Source organism: Triturus cristatus, chromosome 12 (genome assembly GCF_964204655.1).
Source record: "Triturus cristatus chromosome 12, aTriCri1.1, whole genome shotgun sequence".
Lineage (NCBI taxonomy): Eukaryota > Metazoa > Chordata > Amphibia > Caudata > Salamandridae > Triturus > Triturus cristatus.
In genome coordinates, this window is record NC_140595.1 from 659984716 (window position 1) to 659999268 (window position 14553).

General features: G+C 41.0%; 14 non-coding genes across 14 annotated transcripts; 9 read left to right on the top strand and 5 right to left on the bottom strand.

The window, feature by feature from the left end:
• Positions 1–241: 241 nt before the first annotated feature.
• Positions 242–313, top strand: TRNAT-UGU (transfer RNA threonine (anticodon UGU)). Its single transcript has one exon. It is a non-coding gene; the product is annotated as a tRNA-Thr (tRNA).
• A 1174-nt stretch (positions 314–1487) lies between these two features.
• TRNAI-UAU (transfer RNA isoleucine (anticodon UAU)) lies at positions 1488–1582 on the bottom strand. The gene is made up of 2 exons: positions 1545–1582; positions 1488–1523 (listed from the first exon to the last, which is right to left on the bottom strand). It is a non-coding gene; the product is annotated as a tRNA-Ile (tRNA).
• Positions 1583–2664: 1082 nt separating this feature from the next.
• TRNAT-UGU (transfer RNA threonine (anticodon UGU)) lies at positions 2665–2736 on the top strand. The gene has a single exon. It is a non-coding gene; the product is annotated as a tRNA-Thr (tRNA).
• Positions 2737–3910: 1174 nt separating this feature from the next.
• TRNAI-UAU (transfer RNA isoleucine (anticodon UAU)) lies at positions 3911–4005 on the bottom strand. Its single transcript has 2 exons — positions 3968–4005; positions 3911–3946 (listed from the first exon to the last, which is right to left on the bottom strand). It is a non-coding gene; the product is annotated as a tRNA-Ile (tRNA).
• Positions 4006–4417: 412 nt separating this feature from the next.
• On the top strand, positions 4418–4499 carry TRNAS-GCU (transfer RNA serine (anticodon GCU)). Its single transcript has one exon. It is a non-coding gene; the product is annotated as a tRNA-Ser (tRNA).
• A 1835-nt stretch (positions 4500–6334) lies between these two features.
• On the bottom strand, positions 6335–6429 carry TRNAI-UAU (transfer RNA isoleucine (anticodon UAU)). Its single transcript has 2 exons — positions 6392–6429; positions 6335–6370 (listed from the first exon to the last, which is right to left on the bottom strand). It is a non-coding gene; the product is annotated as a tRNA-Ile (tRNA).
• A 1083-nt stretch (positions 6430–7512) lies between these two features.
• Positions 7513–7584, top strand: TRNAT-UGU (transfer RNA threonine (anticodon UGU)). The gene has a single exon. It is a non-coding gene; the product is annotated as a tRNA-Thr (tRNA).
• A 1159-nt stretch (positions 7585–8743) lies between these two features.
• TRNAI-UAU (transfer RNA isoleucine (anticodon UAU)) lies at positions 8744–8838 on the bottom strand. The gene is made up of 2 exons: positions 8801–8838; positions 8744–8779 (listed from the first exon to the last, which is right to left on the bottom strand). It is a non-coding gene; the product is annotated as a tRNA-Ile (tRNA).
• A 412-nt stretch (positions 8839–9250) lies between these two features.
• On the top strand, positions 9251–9332 carry TRNAS-GCU (transfer RNA serine (anticodon GCU)). Its single transcript has one exon. It is a non-coding gene; the product is annotated as a tRNA-Ser (tRNA).
• A 589-nt stretch (positions 9333–9921) lies between these two features.
• Positions 9922–9993, top strand: TRNAT-UGU (transfer RNA threonine (anticodon UGU)). Its single transcript has one exon. It is a non-coding gene; the product is annotated as a tRNA-Thr (tRNA).
• Positions 9994–11674: 1681 nt separating this feature from the next.
• Positions 11675–11756, top strand: TRNAS-GCU (transfer RNA serine (anticodon GCU)). Its single transcript has one exon. It is a non-coding gene; the product is annotated as a tRNA-Ser (tRNA).
• Positions 11757–12345: 589 nt separating this feature from the next.
• TRNAT-UGU (transfer RNA threonine (anticodon UGU)) lies at positions 12346–12417 on the top strand. The gene has a single exon. It is a non-coding gene; the product is annotated as a tRNA-Thr (tRNA).
• A 1174-nt stretch (positions 12418–13591) lies between these two features.
• TRNAI-UAU (transfer RNA isoleucine (anticodon UAU)) lies at positions 13592–13686 on the bottom strand. Its single transcript has 2 exons — positions 13649–13686; positions 13592–13627 (listed from the first exon to the last, which is right to left on the bottom strand). It is a non-coding gene; the product is annotated as a tRNA-Ile (tRNA).
• Positions 13687–14098: 412 nt separating this feature from the next.
• On the top strand, positions 14099–14180 carry TRNAS-GCU (transfer RNA serine (anticodon GCU)). Its single transcript has one exon. It is a non-coding gene; the product is annotated as a tRNA-Ser (tRNA).
• The last annotated feature ends 373 nt before the right edge of the window (positions 14181–14553 follow it).

Genomic DNA, 14553 nt, shown 5'->3' on the forward strand with positions numbered 1-14553 from the left:
CTGATTGCAGACATACTAACTAGAGCTATCGGTATGGTCTTGAATGCGAAAACTCTTATTTTCTCATATGAAAATGTAGTTTTTCATACTTCCAAAAAAAGTGCCTTAAGCATGGTCTTCAATGTGTGCGCGCACGTGGACATTCATATGCAACTACGTTTCCATACAGAGTCTCAAAATCATAGATATATTCATACCTCAGTAAGAATACATGTTGCAATTTACATCCTGCGTGCAGACTGGCCTTGTAGCTCAGTGGCAGAGCACTGGTCTTGTAAACCAGGGGTCATGAGTTCAAGCCTCATCAGGGCCTTTTTACATGAGTCTTTCTGTATGTTGTTTTCAAGTCATTCTTCCCTGGAGTCACACCTTGCTTTAGGATTGCTTATTGCCAAGCTTCCCTTTCCTGCTTTCATATTATCAAGAAAATATCATGAAGATCATTGAATTATAAATTATTGCCTCACCCCTTCCGATCGCCTGACGAACGCCTGACAAACGCCATTCTCACCCTGCCGGGCAAGCCCTGCCGGGCAAAGCCAAATAAGCCATGCATATTTACAGTTCCTTTGAAAGGCAGAGCGAGGACTAGGACCTCTGTTCCGACTGAATCTGCATCCACAGAAAGGATGTTATAAGGCCCTACAAATTTCACCAAGGAGATGTGAAAGTCTTCCCCCATAAAATACTTTTTTTCCCAGATACCCCGGCTCTTAGGCAAATGAGGTTACTCCTCAAAACCCCACCCCCACTCACCATAAATATCCTTCTCTCCTGCTGTCCATTCAAATGATACAAGGTATCTTGTACATAGAGAGAAAGGGAGAATAGTCAGATTTGCTTCAAAGATTTGGTGACTTTGGATGGGTGGGTTGAATGAAGAAGTGAACCTGGTTTCTGGGAAAGGAGTATCGAGATGAAGATGAGGAAAAGTGAACTTGGACCACATTCATAGGTTAGAGAAATACATTTAATAGGTTGAATGGTTTTGAAAAGTGAACTTCGAGCAGTAATTGTTGTTTTTTAAACTGCAAAGAAATTAAAAATGAATGTGGGATTGGAGGCACACTCTGAGCAGAAAAGCACCATAAGCTGCTATGGTGCAACTCAAGATGGTGAATAGAACCTTTAATATGATGATGCTCTTCTTTTGCTAGTTTTTTCGAGTCACCTTTTATTGTAAGTAGCTGATACAGCATTTTTTGCAGCTCTTCAGTTTATGGTTATCATGTGAGAACACTGTTTTCATCATATTTATTATTCTACAAATGTATTTTTAAATGCACTGATGTGGTGTTTGCATGAAATGCAAGATGGCACATCATGGAATGTTTAAACTGAGCATCGCGGAGGATATGTGATATTTGGCACCCAGAGGAGTAGGACACGTAGATCCTATAAGAAGTAAAGACTCTATAGCAAGGGCCGTCCATACTCTGAGTTTAAACTTTACTTTTTGTGAAATGGTTTATGAAAAACAACACGGCTGCTCCAGGTGAGGCTCGAACTCACAACCTCGGCATGGCTCAGTGCAAGTACTGCTGTATAAGTACCGCGCGTTAACCGATTGCGCCACTGGAGCTCTCTCTTTTCACATCTCCCCAGGTGAGCCATCTACAGCTGACCAAGTAGATGACAGACACTGCTCCATCATTCACTGTGCAAGATCGACTCACATGCTAGCATGTTATCATGACTATTAAAAATACAGTCCAAACGGAATAGATTCTATAATTGTCCTATAACATATGCTCTGTCAATTCAAAACCCCATAGAATTATATCTTGACAGTTCTGACAAAGTCTAGGGGAATCTTATGAATATTTGTAATTAGCACATAGTAAGAATTTACCAAAAATGAAATGTAGGTCCCTGATTGGGGGAAGACGTGGAATGTGAGATCTTGCCTCAGCTGTTTTTTTCTTTTTTGGTACAGTATATTGACACTTCAGTACCTTTTGTGAAGCAAGGTTTCAGATGGGGCTGTAGGGCAGACGAGGTGGCCGAGTGGTTAAGGCGAAGGACTGCTAATCCATTGTGCTCTGCACGCGTGGGTTTGAATCCCACCTTCGTCGGAAAGCCATCAGAGTCTCTTTTGATGGCCAGCATTTCTTGTAGTATAATTACACTCTCTTTCAAGACAGAGCCAGGATCCGCTAGATGGGATCATCTGACTGTTCCATTTTAACAAATATGTCAAATAAAGTGAAGTATTTTGTGCGTAATAGAAATTAGATCTTTCATGGAGTTTCCAGAGGATTGCCTTTCACTCACTCCTGGCTTATTAACCAGTTTGGATAAATAGATTGATAAGAAAGCAGCTCTTACTCCTAAAGTTTAGGCCGTCTCAAATGAATGACTGTTAACATATGTCTGCCCCACAGAGACAGATCACTTCTAATAAGTGGGTTCTCTATATGTCACTGATTGCAGACATACTAACTAGAGCTATCGGTATGGTCTTGAATGCGAAAACTCTTATTTTCTCATATGAAAATGTAGTTTTTCATACTTCCAAAAAAAGTGCCTTAAGCATGGTCTTCAATGTGTGCGCGCACGTGGACATTCATATGCAACTACGTTTCCATACAGAGTCTCAAAATCATAGATATATTCATACCTCAGTAAGAATACATGTTGCAATTTACATCTTGCGTGCAGACTGGCCTTGTAGCTCAGTGGCAGAGCACTGGTCTTGTAAACCAGGGGTCATGAGTTCAAGCCTCATCAGGGCCTTTTTACATGAGTCTTTCTGTATGTTGTTTTCAAGTCATTCTTCCCTGGAGTCACACCTTGCTTTAGGATTGCTTATTGCCAAGCTTCCCTTTCCTGCTTTCATATTATCAAGAAAATATCATGAAGATCATTGAATTATAAATTATTGCCTCACCCCTTCCGATCGCCTGACGAACGCCTGACAAACGCCATTCTCACCCTGGCGGGCAAGCCCTGCCGGGCAAAGCCAAATAAGCCATGCATATTTACAGTTCCTTTGAAAGGCAGAGCGAGGACTAGGACCTCTGTTCCGACTGAATCTGCATCCACAGAAAGGATGTTATAAGGCCCTACAAATTTCACCAAGGAGATGTGAAAGTCTTCCCCCATAAAATACTTTTTTTCCCAGATACCCCGGCTCTTAGGCAAATGAGGTTACTCCTCAAAACCCCACCCCCACTCACCATAAATATCCTTCTCTCCTGCTGTCCATTCAAATGATACAAGGTATCTTGTACATAGAGAGAAAGGGAGAATAGGCAGACTTGCTTCAAAGATTTGGTGACTTTGGATGGGTGGGTTGAATGAAGAAGTGAACCTGGTTTCTGGGAAAGGAGTATCGAGATGAAGATGAGGAAAAGTGAACATGGACCACATTCATAGGTTAGAGAAATACATTTAATAGGTTGAATGGTTTTGAAAAGTGAACTTCGAGCAGTAATTGTTGTTTTTTAAACTGCAAAGAAATTAAAAATGAATGTGGGATTGGAGGCACACTCTGAGCAGAAAAGCACCATAAGCTGCTATGGTGCAACTCAAGATGGTGAATAGAACCTTTAATATGATGATGCTCTTCTTTTGCTAGTTTTTTCGAGTCACCTTTTATTGTAAGTAGCTGATACAGCATTTTTTGCAGCTCTTCAGTTTATGGTTATCATGTGAGAACACTGTTTTCATCATATTTATTATTCTACAAATGTATTTTTAAATGCACTGATGTGGTGTTTGCATGAAATGCAAGATGGCACATCATGGAATGTTTAAACTGAGCATCGCGGAGGATATGTGATATTTGGCACCCAGAGGAGTAGGACACGTAGATCCTATAAGAAGTAAAGACTCTCTAGCAAGGGCCGTCCATACTCTGAGTTTAAACTTTACTTTTTGTGAAATGGTTTATGAAAAACAACACGGCTGCTCCAGGTGAGGCTCGAACTCACAACCTCGGCATGGCTCAGTGCAAGTACTGCTGTATAAGTACCGCGCGCTAACCGATTGCACCACTGGAGCTCTCTCTTTTCACATCTCCCCAGGTGAGCCATCTACAGCTGACCAAGTAGATGATAGACACTGCTCCATCATTCACTGTGCAAGATCGACTCACATGCTAGCATGTTATCATGACTATTAAAAATACAGTCCAAACGGAATAGATTCTATAATTGTCCTATAACATATGCTCTGTCTATTCAAAACCCCATAGAATTATATCTTGACAGTTCTGACAAAGTCTCGGGGAATCTTATGAATATTTGTAATTAGCACATAGTAAGAATTTCCCAAAAATGAAATGTAGGTCCCTGATTGGGGGAAGACGTGGAATGTGAGATCTTGCCTCAGCTGTTTTTTTCTTTTTTAGGTACAGTATATTGACACTTCAGTACCTTTTGTGAAGCAAGGTTTCAGATGGGGCTGTAGGGCAGACGAGGTGGCCGAGTGGTTAAGGCGATGGACTGCTAATCCATTGTGCTCTGCACGTGTGGGTTCGAATCCCACCTTCGTCGGAAAGCCATCAGAGTCTCTTTTGATGGCCAGCATTTCTTGTAGTATAATTACACTCTCTTTCAAGACAGAGCCAGGATCCGATAGATGGGATCATCTGACTGTTCCATTTTAACAAATATGTCAAATAAAGTGAAGTATTTTGTGCGTAATAGAAATTAGATCTTTCATGGAGTTTCCAGAGGATTGCCTTTCACTCACTCCTGGCTTATTAACCAGTTTGGATAAATAGATTGATAAGAAAGCAGCTCTTACTCCTAAAGTTTAGGCATTCTCAAATGAATGACTGTTAACATATGTCTGCCCCACAGAGACAGATCACTTCTAATAAGTGGGTTCTCTATATGTCACTGATTGCAGACATACTAACTAGAGCTATCGGTATGGTCTTGAATGCGAAAACTCTTATTTTCTCATATGAAAATGTAGTTTTTCATACTTCCAAAAAAAGTGCCTTAAGCATGGTCTTCAATGTGTGCGCGCACGTGGACATTCATATGCAACTACGTTTCCATATAGAGTCTCAAAATCATAGATATATTCATACCTCAGTAAGAATACATGTTGCAATTTACATCCTGCGTGCAGACTGTCCTTGTAGCTCAGTGGCAGAGCACTGGTCTTGTAAACCAGGGGTCATGAGTTCAAGCCTCATCAGGGCCTTTTTACATGAGTCTTTCTGTATGTTGTTTTCAAGTCATTCTTCCCTGGAGTCACACCTTGCTTTAGGATTGCTTATTGCCAAGCTTCCCTTTCCTGCTTTCATATTATCAAGAAAATATCATGAAGATCATTGAATTATAAATTATTGCCTCACCCCTTCCGATCGCCTGACGAACGCCTGACAAACGCCATTCTCACCCTGGCGGGCAAGCCCTGCCGGGCAAAGCCAAATAAGCCATGCATATTTACAGTTCCTTTGAAAGGCAGAGCGAGGACTAGGACCTCTGTTCCGACTGAATCTGCATCCACAGAAAGGATGTTATAAGGCCCTACAAATTTCACCAAGGAGATGTGAAAGTCTTCCCCCATAAAATACTTTTTTTCCCAGATACCCCGGCTCTTAGGCAAATGAGGTTACTCCTCAAAACCCCACCCCCACTCACCATAAATATCCTTCTCTCCTGCTGTCCATTCAAATGATACAAGGTATCTTGTACATAGAGAGAAAGGGAGAATAGGCAGACTTGCTTCAAAGATTTGGTGACTTTGGATGGGTGGGTTGAATGAAGAAGTGAACCTGGTTTCTGGGAAAGGAGTATCGAGATGAAGATGAGGAAAAGTGAACATGGACCACATTCATAGGTTAGAGAAATACATTTAATAGGTTGAATGGTTTTGAAAAGTGAACTTCGAGCAGTAATTGTTGTTTTTTAAACTGCAAAGAAATTAAAAATGAATGTGGGATTGGAGGCACACTCTGAGCAGAAAAGCACCATAAGCTGCTATGGTGCAACTCAAGATGGTGAATAGAACCTTTAATATGATGATGCTCTTCTTTTGCTAGTTTTTTCGAGTCACCTTTTATTGTAAGTAGCTGATACAGCATTTTTTGCAGCTCTTCAGTTTATGGTTATCATGTGAGAACACTGTTTTCATCATATTTATTATTCTACAAATGTATTTTTAAATGCACTGATGTGGTGTTTGCATGAAATGCAAGATGGCACATCATGGAATGTTTAAACTGAGCATCGCGGAGGATATGTGATATTTGGCACCCAGAGGAGTAGGACACGTAGATCCTATAAGAAGTAAAGACTCTCTAGCAAGGGCCGTCCATACTCTGAGTTTAAACTTTACTTTTTGTGAAATGGTTTATGAAAAACAACACGGCTGCTCCAGGTGAGGCTCGAACTCACAACCTCGGCATGGCTCAGTGCAAGTACTGCTGTATAAGTACCGCGTGCTAACCGATTGCACCACTGGAGCTCTCTCTTTTCACATCTCCCCAGGTGAGCCATCTACAGCTGACCAAGTAGATGACAGACACTGCTCCATCATTCACTGTGCAAGATCGACTCACATGCTAGCATGTTATCATGACTATTAAAAATACAGTCCAAACGGAATAGATTCTATAATTGTCCTATAACATATGCTCTGTCTATTGAAAACCCCATAGAATTATATCTTGACAGTTCTGACAAAGTCTCGGGGAATCTTATGAATATTTGTAATTAGCACATAGTAAGAATTTCCCAAAAATGAAATGTAGGTCCCTGATTGGGGGAAGACGTGGAATGTGAGATCTTGCCTCAGCTGTTTTTTTCTTTTTTAGGTACAGTATATTGACACTTCAGTACCTTTTGTGAAGCAAGGTTTCAGATGGGGCTGTAGGGCAGACGAGGTGGCTGAGTGGTTAAGGCGATGGACTGCTAATCCATTGTGCTCTGCACGCGTGGGTTCGAATCCCACCTTCGTCGGAAAGCCATCAGAGTCTCTTTTGATGGCCAGCATTTCTTGTAGTATAATTACACTCTCTTTCAAGACAGAGCCAGGATCCGCTAGATGGGATCATCTGACTGTTCCATTTTAACAAATATGTCAAATAAAGTGAAGTATTTTGTGCGTAATAGAAATTAGATCTTTCATGGAGTTTCCAGAGGATTGCCTTTCACTCACTCCTGGCTTATTAACCAGTTTGGATAAATAGATTGATAAGAAAGCAGCTCTTACTCCTAAAGTTTAGGCATTCTCAAATGAATGACTGTTAACATATGTCTGCCCCACAGAGACAGATCACTTCTAATAAGTGGGTTCTCTATATGTCACTGATTGCAGACATACTAACTAGAGCTATCGGTAAGGTCTTGAATGCGAAAACTCTTATTTTCTCATATGAAAATGTAGTTTTTCATACTTCCAAAAAAAGTGCCTTAAGCATGGTCTTCAATGTGTGCGCGCACGTGGACATTCATATGCAACTACGTTTCCATATAGAGTCTCAAAATCATAGATATATTCATACCTCAGTAAGAATACATGTTGCAATTTACATCCTGCGTGCAGACTGGCCTTGTAGCTCAGTGGCAGAGCACTGGTCTTGTAAACCAGGGGTCATGAGTTCAAGCCTCATCAGGGCCTTTTTACATGAGTCTTTCTGTATGTTGTTTTCAAGTCATTCTTCCCTGGAGTCACACCTTGCTTTAGGATTGCTTATTGCCAAGCTTCCCTTTCCTGCTTTCATATTATCAAGAAAATATCATGAAGATCATTGAATTATAAATGATTGCCTCACCCCTTCCGATCGCCTGACGAACGCCTGACAAACGTCATTCTCACCCTGCCGGGCAAAGCAAATAAGCCATGCATATTTACAGTTCCTTTGAAAGGCAGAGCGAGGACTAGGACCTCTGTTCCGACTGAATCTGCATCCACAGAAAGGATGTTATAAGGCCCTACAAATTTCACCAAGGAGATGTGAAAGTCTTCCCCAATAAAATACTTTTTTTCCCAGATACCCCGGCTCTTAGGCAAATGAGGTTACTCCTCAAAACCCCACCCCCACTCACCATAAATATCCTTCTCTCCTGCTGTCCATTCAAATGATACAAGGTATCTTGTACGTAGAGAGAAAGGGAGAATAGGCAGACTTGCTTCAAAGATTTGATGACTTTGGATGGGTGGGTTGAATGAAGAAGTGAACCTGGTTTCTGGGAAAGGAGTATCGAGATGAAGATGAGGAAAAGTGAACATGGACCACATTCATAGGTTAGAGAAATACATTTAATAGGTTGAATGGTTTTGAAAAGTGAACTTCGAGCAGTAATTGTTGTTTTTTAAACTGCAAAGAAATTAAAAATGAATGTGGGATTGGAGGCACACTCTGAGCAGAAAAGCACCATAAGCTGCTATGGTGCAACTCAAGATGGTGAATAGAACCTTTAATATGATGATGCTCTTCTTTTGCTAGTTTTTTCGAGTCACCTTTTATTGTAAGTAGCTGATACAGCATTTTTTGCAGCTCTTCAGTTTATGGTTATCATGTGAGAACACTGTTTTCATCATATTTATTATTCTACAAATGTATTTTTAAATGCACTGATGTGGTGTTTGCATGAAATGCAAGATGGCACATCATGGAATGTTTAAACTGAGCATCGCGGAGGATATGTGATATTTGGCACCCAGAGGAGTAGGACACGTAGATCCTATAAGAAGTAAAGACTCTCTAGCAAGGGCCGTCCATACTCTGAGTTTAAACTTTACTTTTTGTGAAATGGTTTATGAAAAACAACACGGCTGTTCCAGGTGAGGCTCGAACTCACAACCTCGGCATGGCTCAGTGCAAGTACTGCTGTATAAGTACCGCGCGCTAACCGATTGCGCCACTGGAGCTCTCTCTTTTCACATCTCCCCAGGTGAGCCATCTACAGCTGACCAAGTAGATGACAGACACTGCTCCATCATTCACTGTGCAAGATCGACTCACATGCTAGCATGTTATCATGACTATTAAAAATACAGTCCAAACGGAATAGATTCTATAATTGTCCTATAACATATGCTCTGTCTATTCAAAACCCCATAGAATTATATCTTGACAGTTCTGACAAAGTCTAGGGGAATCTTATGAATATTTGTAATTAGCACATAGTAAGAATTTCCCAAAAATGAAATGTAGGTCCCTGATTGGGGGAAGACGTGGAATGTGAGATCTTGCCTCAGCTGTTTTTTTCTTTTTTAGGTACAGTATATTGACACTTCAGTACCTTTTGTGAAGCAAGGTTTCAGATGGGGCTGTAGGGCAGACGAGGTGGCCGAGTGGTTAAGGCGATGGACTGCTAATCCATTGTGCTCTGCACGCGTGGGTTCGAATCCCACCTTCGTCGGAAAGCCATCAGAGTCTCTTTTGATGGCCAGCATTTCTTGTAGTATAATTACACTCTCTTTCAAGACAGAGCCAGGATCCGCTAGATGGGATCATCTGACTGTTCCATTTTAACAAATATGTCAAATAAAGTGAAGTATTTTGTGCGTAATAGAAATTAGATCTTTCATGGAGTTTCCAGAGGATTGCCTTTCACTCACTCCTGGCTTATTAACCAGTTTGGATAAATAGATTGATAAGAAAGCAGCTCTTACTCCTAAAGTTTAGGCCGTCTCAAATGAATGACTGTTAACATATGTCTGCCCCACAGAGACAGATCACTTCTAATAAGTGGGTTCTCTATATGTCACTGATTGCAGACATACTAACTAGAGCTATCGGTATGGTCTTGAATGCGAAAACTCTTATTTTCTCATATGAAAATGTAGTTTTTCATACTTCCAAAAAAAGTGCCTTAAGCATGGTCTTCAATGTGTGCGCGCACGTGGACATTCATATGCAACTACGTTTCCATACAGAGTCTCAAAATCATAGATATATTCATACCTCAGTAAGAATACATGTTGCAATTTACATCCTGCGTGCAGACTGGCCTTGTAGCTCAGTGGCAGAGCACTGGTCTTGTAAACCAGGGGTCATGAGTTCAAGCCTCATCAGGGCCTTTTTACATGAGTCTTTCTGTATGTTGTTTTCAAGTCATTCTTCCCTGGTGTCACACCTTGCTTTAGGATTGCTTATTGCCAAGCTTCCCTTTCCTGCTTTCATATTATCAAGAAAATATCATGAAGATCATTGAATTATAAATTATTGCCTCACCCCTTCCGATCGCCTGACGAACGCCTGACAAACGCAATTCTCACCCTGCCGGGCAAGCCCTGCCGGGCAAAGCCAAATAAGCCATGCATATTTACAGTTCCTTTGAAAGGCAGAGCGAGGACTAGGACCTCTGTTCCGACTGAATCTGCATCCACAGAAAGGATGTTATAAGGCCCTACAAATTTCACCAAGGAGATGTGAAAGTCTTCCCCCATAAAATACTTTTTTTCCCAGATACCCCGGCTCTTAGGCAAATGAGGTTACTCCTCAAAACCCCACCCCCACTCACCATAAATATCCTTCTCTCCTGCTGTCCATTCAAATGATACAAGGTATCTTGTACATAGAGAGAAAGGGAGAATAGGCAGACTTGCTTCAAAGATTTGGTGACCTTGGATGGGTGGGTTGAATGAAGAAGTGAACCTGGTTTCTGGGAAAGGAGTATCGAGATGAAGATGAGGAAAAGTGAACATGGACCACATTCATAGGTTAGAGAAATACATTTAATAGGTTGAATGGTTTTGAAAAGTGAACTTCGAGCAGTAATTGTTGTTTTTTAAACTGCAAAGAAATTAAAAATGAATGTGGGATTGGAGGCACACTCTGAGCAGAAAAGCACCATAAGCTGCTATGGTGCAACTCAAGATGGTGAATAGAACCTTTAATATGATGATGCTCTTCTTTTGCTAGTTTTTTCGAGTCACCTTTTATTGTAAGTAGCTGATACAGCATTTTTTGCAGCTCTTCAGTTTATGGTTATCATGTGAGAACACTGTTTTCATCATATTTATTATTCTACAAATGTATTTTTAAATGCACTGATGTGGTGTTTGCATGAAATGCAAGATGGCACATCATGGAATGTTTAAACTGAGCATCGCGGAGGATATGTGATATTTGGCACCCAGAGGAGTAGGACACGTAGATCCTATAAGAAGTAAAGACTCTCTAGCAAGGGCCGTCCATACTCTGAGTTTAAACTTTACTTTTTGTGAAATGGTTTATGAAAAACAACACGGCTGCTCCAGGTGAGGCTCGAACTCACAACCTCGGCATGGCTCAGTGCAAGTACTGCTGTATAAGTACCGCGCGCTAACTGATTGCACCACTGGAGCTCTCTCTTTTCACATCTCCCCAGGTGAGCCATCTACAGCTGACCAAGTAGATGACAGACACTGCTCCATCATTCACTGTGCAAGATCGACTCACATGCTAGCATGTTATCATGACTATTAAAAATACAGTCCAAACGGAATAGATTCTATAATTGTCCTATAACATATGCTCTGTCTATTCAAAACCCCATAGAATTATATCTTGACAGTTCTGACAAAGTCTCGGGGAATCTTATGAATATTTGTAATTAGCACATAGTAAGAATTTCCCAAAAATGAAATGTAGGTCCCTGATTGGGGGAAGACGTGGAATGTGAGATCTTGCCTCAGCTGTTTTTTTCTTTTTTAGGTACAGTATATTGACACTTCAGTACCTTTTGTGAAGCAAGGTTTCAGATGGGGCTGTAGGGCAGACGAGGTGGCCGAGTGGTTAAGGCGATGGACTGCTAATCCATTGTGCTCTGCACGCGTGGGTTCGAATCCCACCTTCGTCGGAAAGCCATCAGAGTCTCTTTTGATGGCCAGCATTTCTTGTAGTATAATTACACTCTCTTTCAAGACAGAGCCAGGATCCGCTAGATGGGATCATCTGACTGTTCCATTTTAACAAATATGTCAAATAAAGTGAAGTATTTTGTGCGTAATAGAAATTAGATCTTTCATGGAGTTTCCAGAGGATTGCCTTTCACTCACTCCTGGCTTATTAACCAGTTTGGATAAATAGATTGATAAGAAAGCAGCTCTTACTCCTAAAGTTTAGGCATTCTCAAATGAATGACTGTTAACATATGTCTGCCCCACAGAGACAGATCACTTCTAATAAGTGGGTTCTCTATATGTCACTGATTGCAGACATACTAACTAGAGCTATCGGTATGGTCTTGAATGCGAAAACTCTTATTTTCTCATATGAAAATGTAGTTTTTCATACTTCCAAAAAAAGTGCCTTAAGCATGGTCTTCAATGTGTGCGCGCACGTGGACATTCATATGCAACTACGTTTCCATACAGAGTCTCAAAATCATAGATATATTCATACCTCAGTAAGAATACATGTTGCAATTTACATCCTGCGTGCAGACTGGCCTTGTAGCTCAGTGGCAGAGCACTGGTCTTGTAAACCAGGGGTCATGAGTTCAAGCCTCATCAGGGCCTTTTTACATGAGTCTTTCTGTATGTTGTTTTCAAGTCATTCTTCCCTGGAGTCACACCTTGCTTTAGGATTGCTTATTGCCAAGCTTCCCTTTCCTGCTTTCATATTATCAAGAAAATATCATGAAGATCATTGAATTATAAATTATTGCCTCACCCCTTCCGATCGCCTGACGAACGCCTGACAAACGCCATTCTCACCCTGGCGGGCAAGCCCTGCCGGGCAAAGCCAAATAAGCCATGCATATTTACAGTTCCTTTGAAAGGCAGAGCGAGGACTAGGACCTCTGTTCCGACTGAATCTGCATCCACAGAAAGGATGTTATAAGGCCCTACAAATTTCACCAAGGAGATGTGAAAGTCTTCCCCCATAAAATACTTTTTTTCCCAGATACCCCGGCTCTTAGGCAAATGAGGTTACTCCTCAAAACCCCACCCCCACTCACCATAAATATCCTTCTCTCCTGCTGTCCATTCAAATGATACAAGGTATCTTGTACATAGAGAGAAAGGGAGAATAGGCAGACTTGCTTCAAAGATTTGGTGACTTTGGATGGGTGGGTTGAATGAAGAAGTGAACCTGGTTTCTGGGAAAGGAGTATCGAGATGAAGATGAGGAAAAGTGAACATGGACCACATTCATAGGTTAGAGAAATACATTTAATAGGTTGAATGGTTTTGAAAAGTGAACTTCGAGCAGTAATTGTTGTTTTTTAAACTGCAAAGAAATTAAAAATGAATGTGGGATTGGAGGCACACTCTGAGCAGAAAAGCACCATAAGCTGCTATGGTGCAACTCAAGATGGTGAATAGAACCTTTAATATGATGATGCTCTTCTTTTGCTAGTTTTTTCGAGTCACCTTTTATTGTAAGTAGCTGATACAGCATTTTTTGCAGCTCTTCAGTTTATGGTTATCATGTGAGAACACTGTTTTCATCATATTTATTATTCTACAAATGTATTTTTAAATGCACTGATGTGGTGTTTGCATGAAATGCAAGATGGCACATCATGGAATGTTTAAACTGAGCATCGCGGAGGATATGTGATATTTGGCACCCAGAGGAGTAGGACACGTAGATCCTATAAGAAGTAAAGACTCTCTAGCAAGGGCCGTCCATACTCTGAGTTTAAACTTTACTTTTTGTGAAATGGTTTATGAAAAACAACACGGCTGCTCCAGGTGAGGCTCGAACTCACAACCTCGGCATGGCTCAGTGCAAGTACTGCTGTATAAGTACCGCGCGCTAACCGATTGCACCACTGGAGCTCTCTCTTTTCACATCTCCCCAGGTGAGCCATCTACAGCTGACCAAGTAGATGACAGACACTGCTCCATCATTCACTGTGCAAGATCGACTCACATGCTAGCATGTTATCATGACTATTAAAAATACAGTCCAAACGGAATAGATTCTATAATTGTCCTATAACATATGCTCTGTCTATTCAAAACCCCATAGAATTATATCTTGACAGTTCTGACAAAGTCTCGGGGAATCTTATGAATATTTGTAATTAGCACATAGTAAGAATTTCCCAAAAATGAAATGTAGGTCCCTGATTGGGGGAAGACGTGGAATGTGAGATCTTGCCTCAGCTGTTTTTTTCTTTTTTAGGTACAGTATATTGACACTTCAGTACCTTTTGTGAAGCAAGGTTTCAGATGGGGCTGTAGGGCAGACGAGGTGGCCGAGTGGTTAAGGCGATGGACTGCTAATCCATTGTGCTCTGCACGCGTGGGTTCGAATCCCACCTTCGTCGGAAAGCCATCAGAGTCTCTTTTGATGGCCAGCATTTCTTGTAGTATAATTACACTCTCTTTCAAGACAGAGCCAGGATCCGCTAGATGGGATCATCTGACTGTTCCATTTTAACAAATATGTCAAATAAAGTGAAGTATTTTGTGCGTAATAGAAATTAGATCTTTCATGGAGTTTCCAGAGGATTGCCTTTCACTCACTCCTGGCTTATTAACCAGTTTGGATAAATAGATTGATAAGAAAGCAGCTCTTACTCCTAAAGTTTAGGCATTCTCAAATGAATGACTGTTAACATATGTCTGCCCCACAGAGACAGATCACTTCTAATAAGTGGGTTCTCTATATGTCACTGATTGCAGACATACTAACTAGAG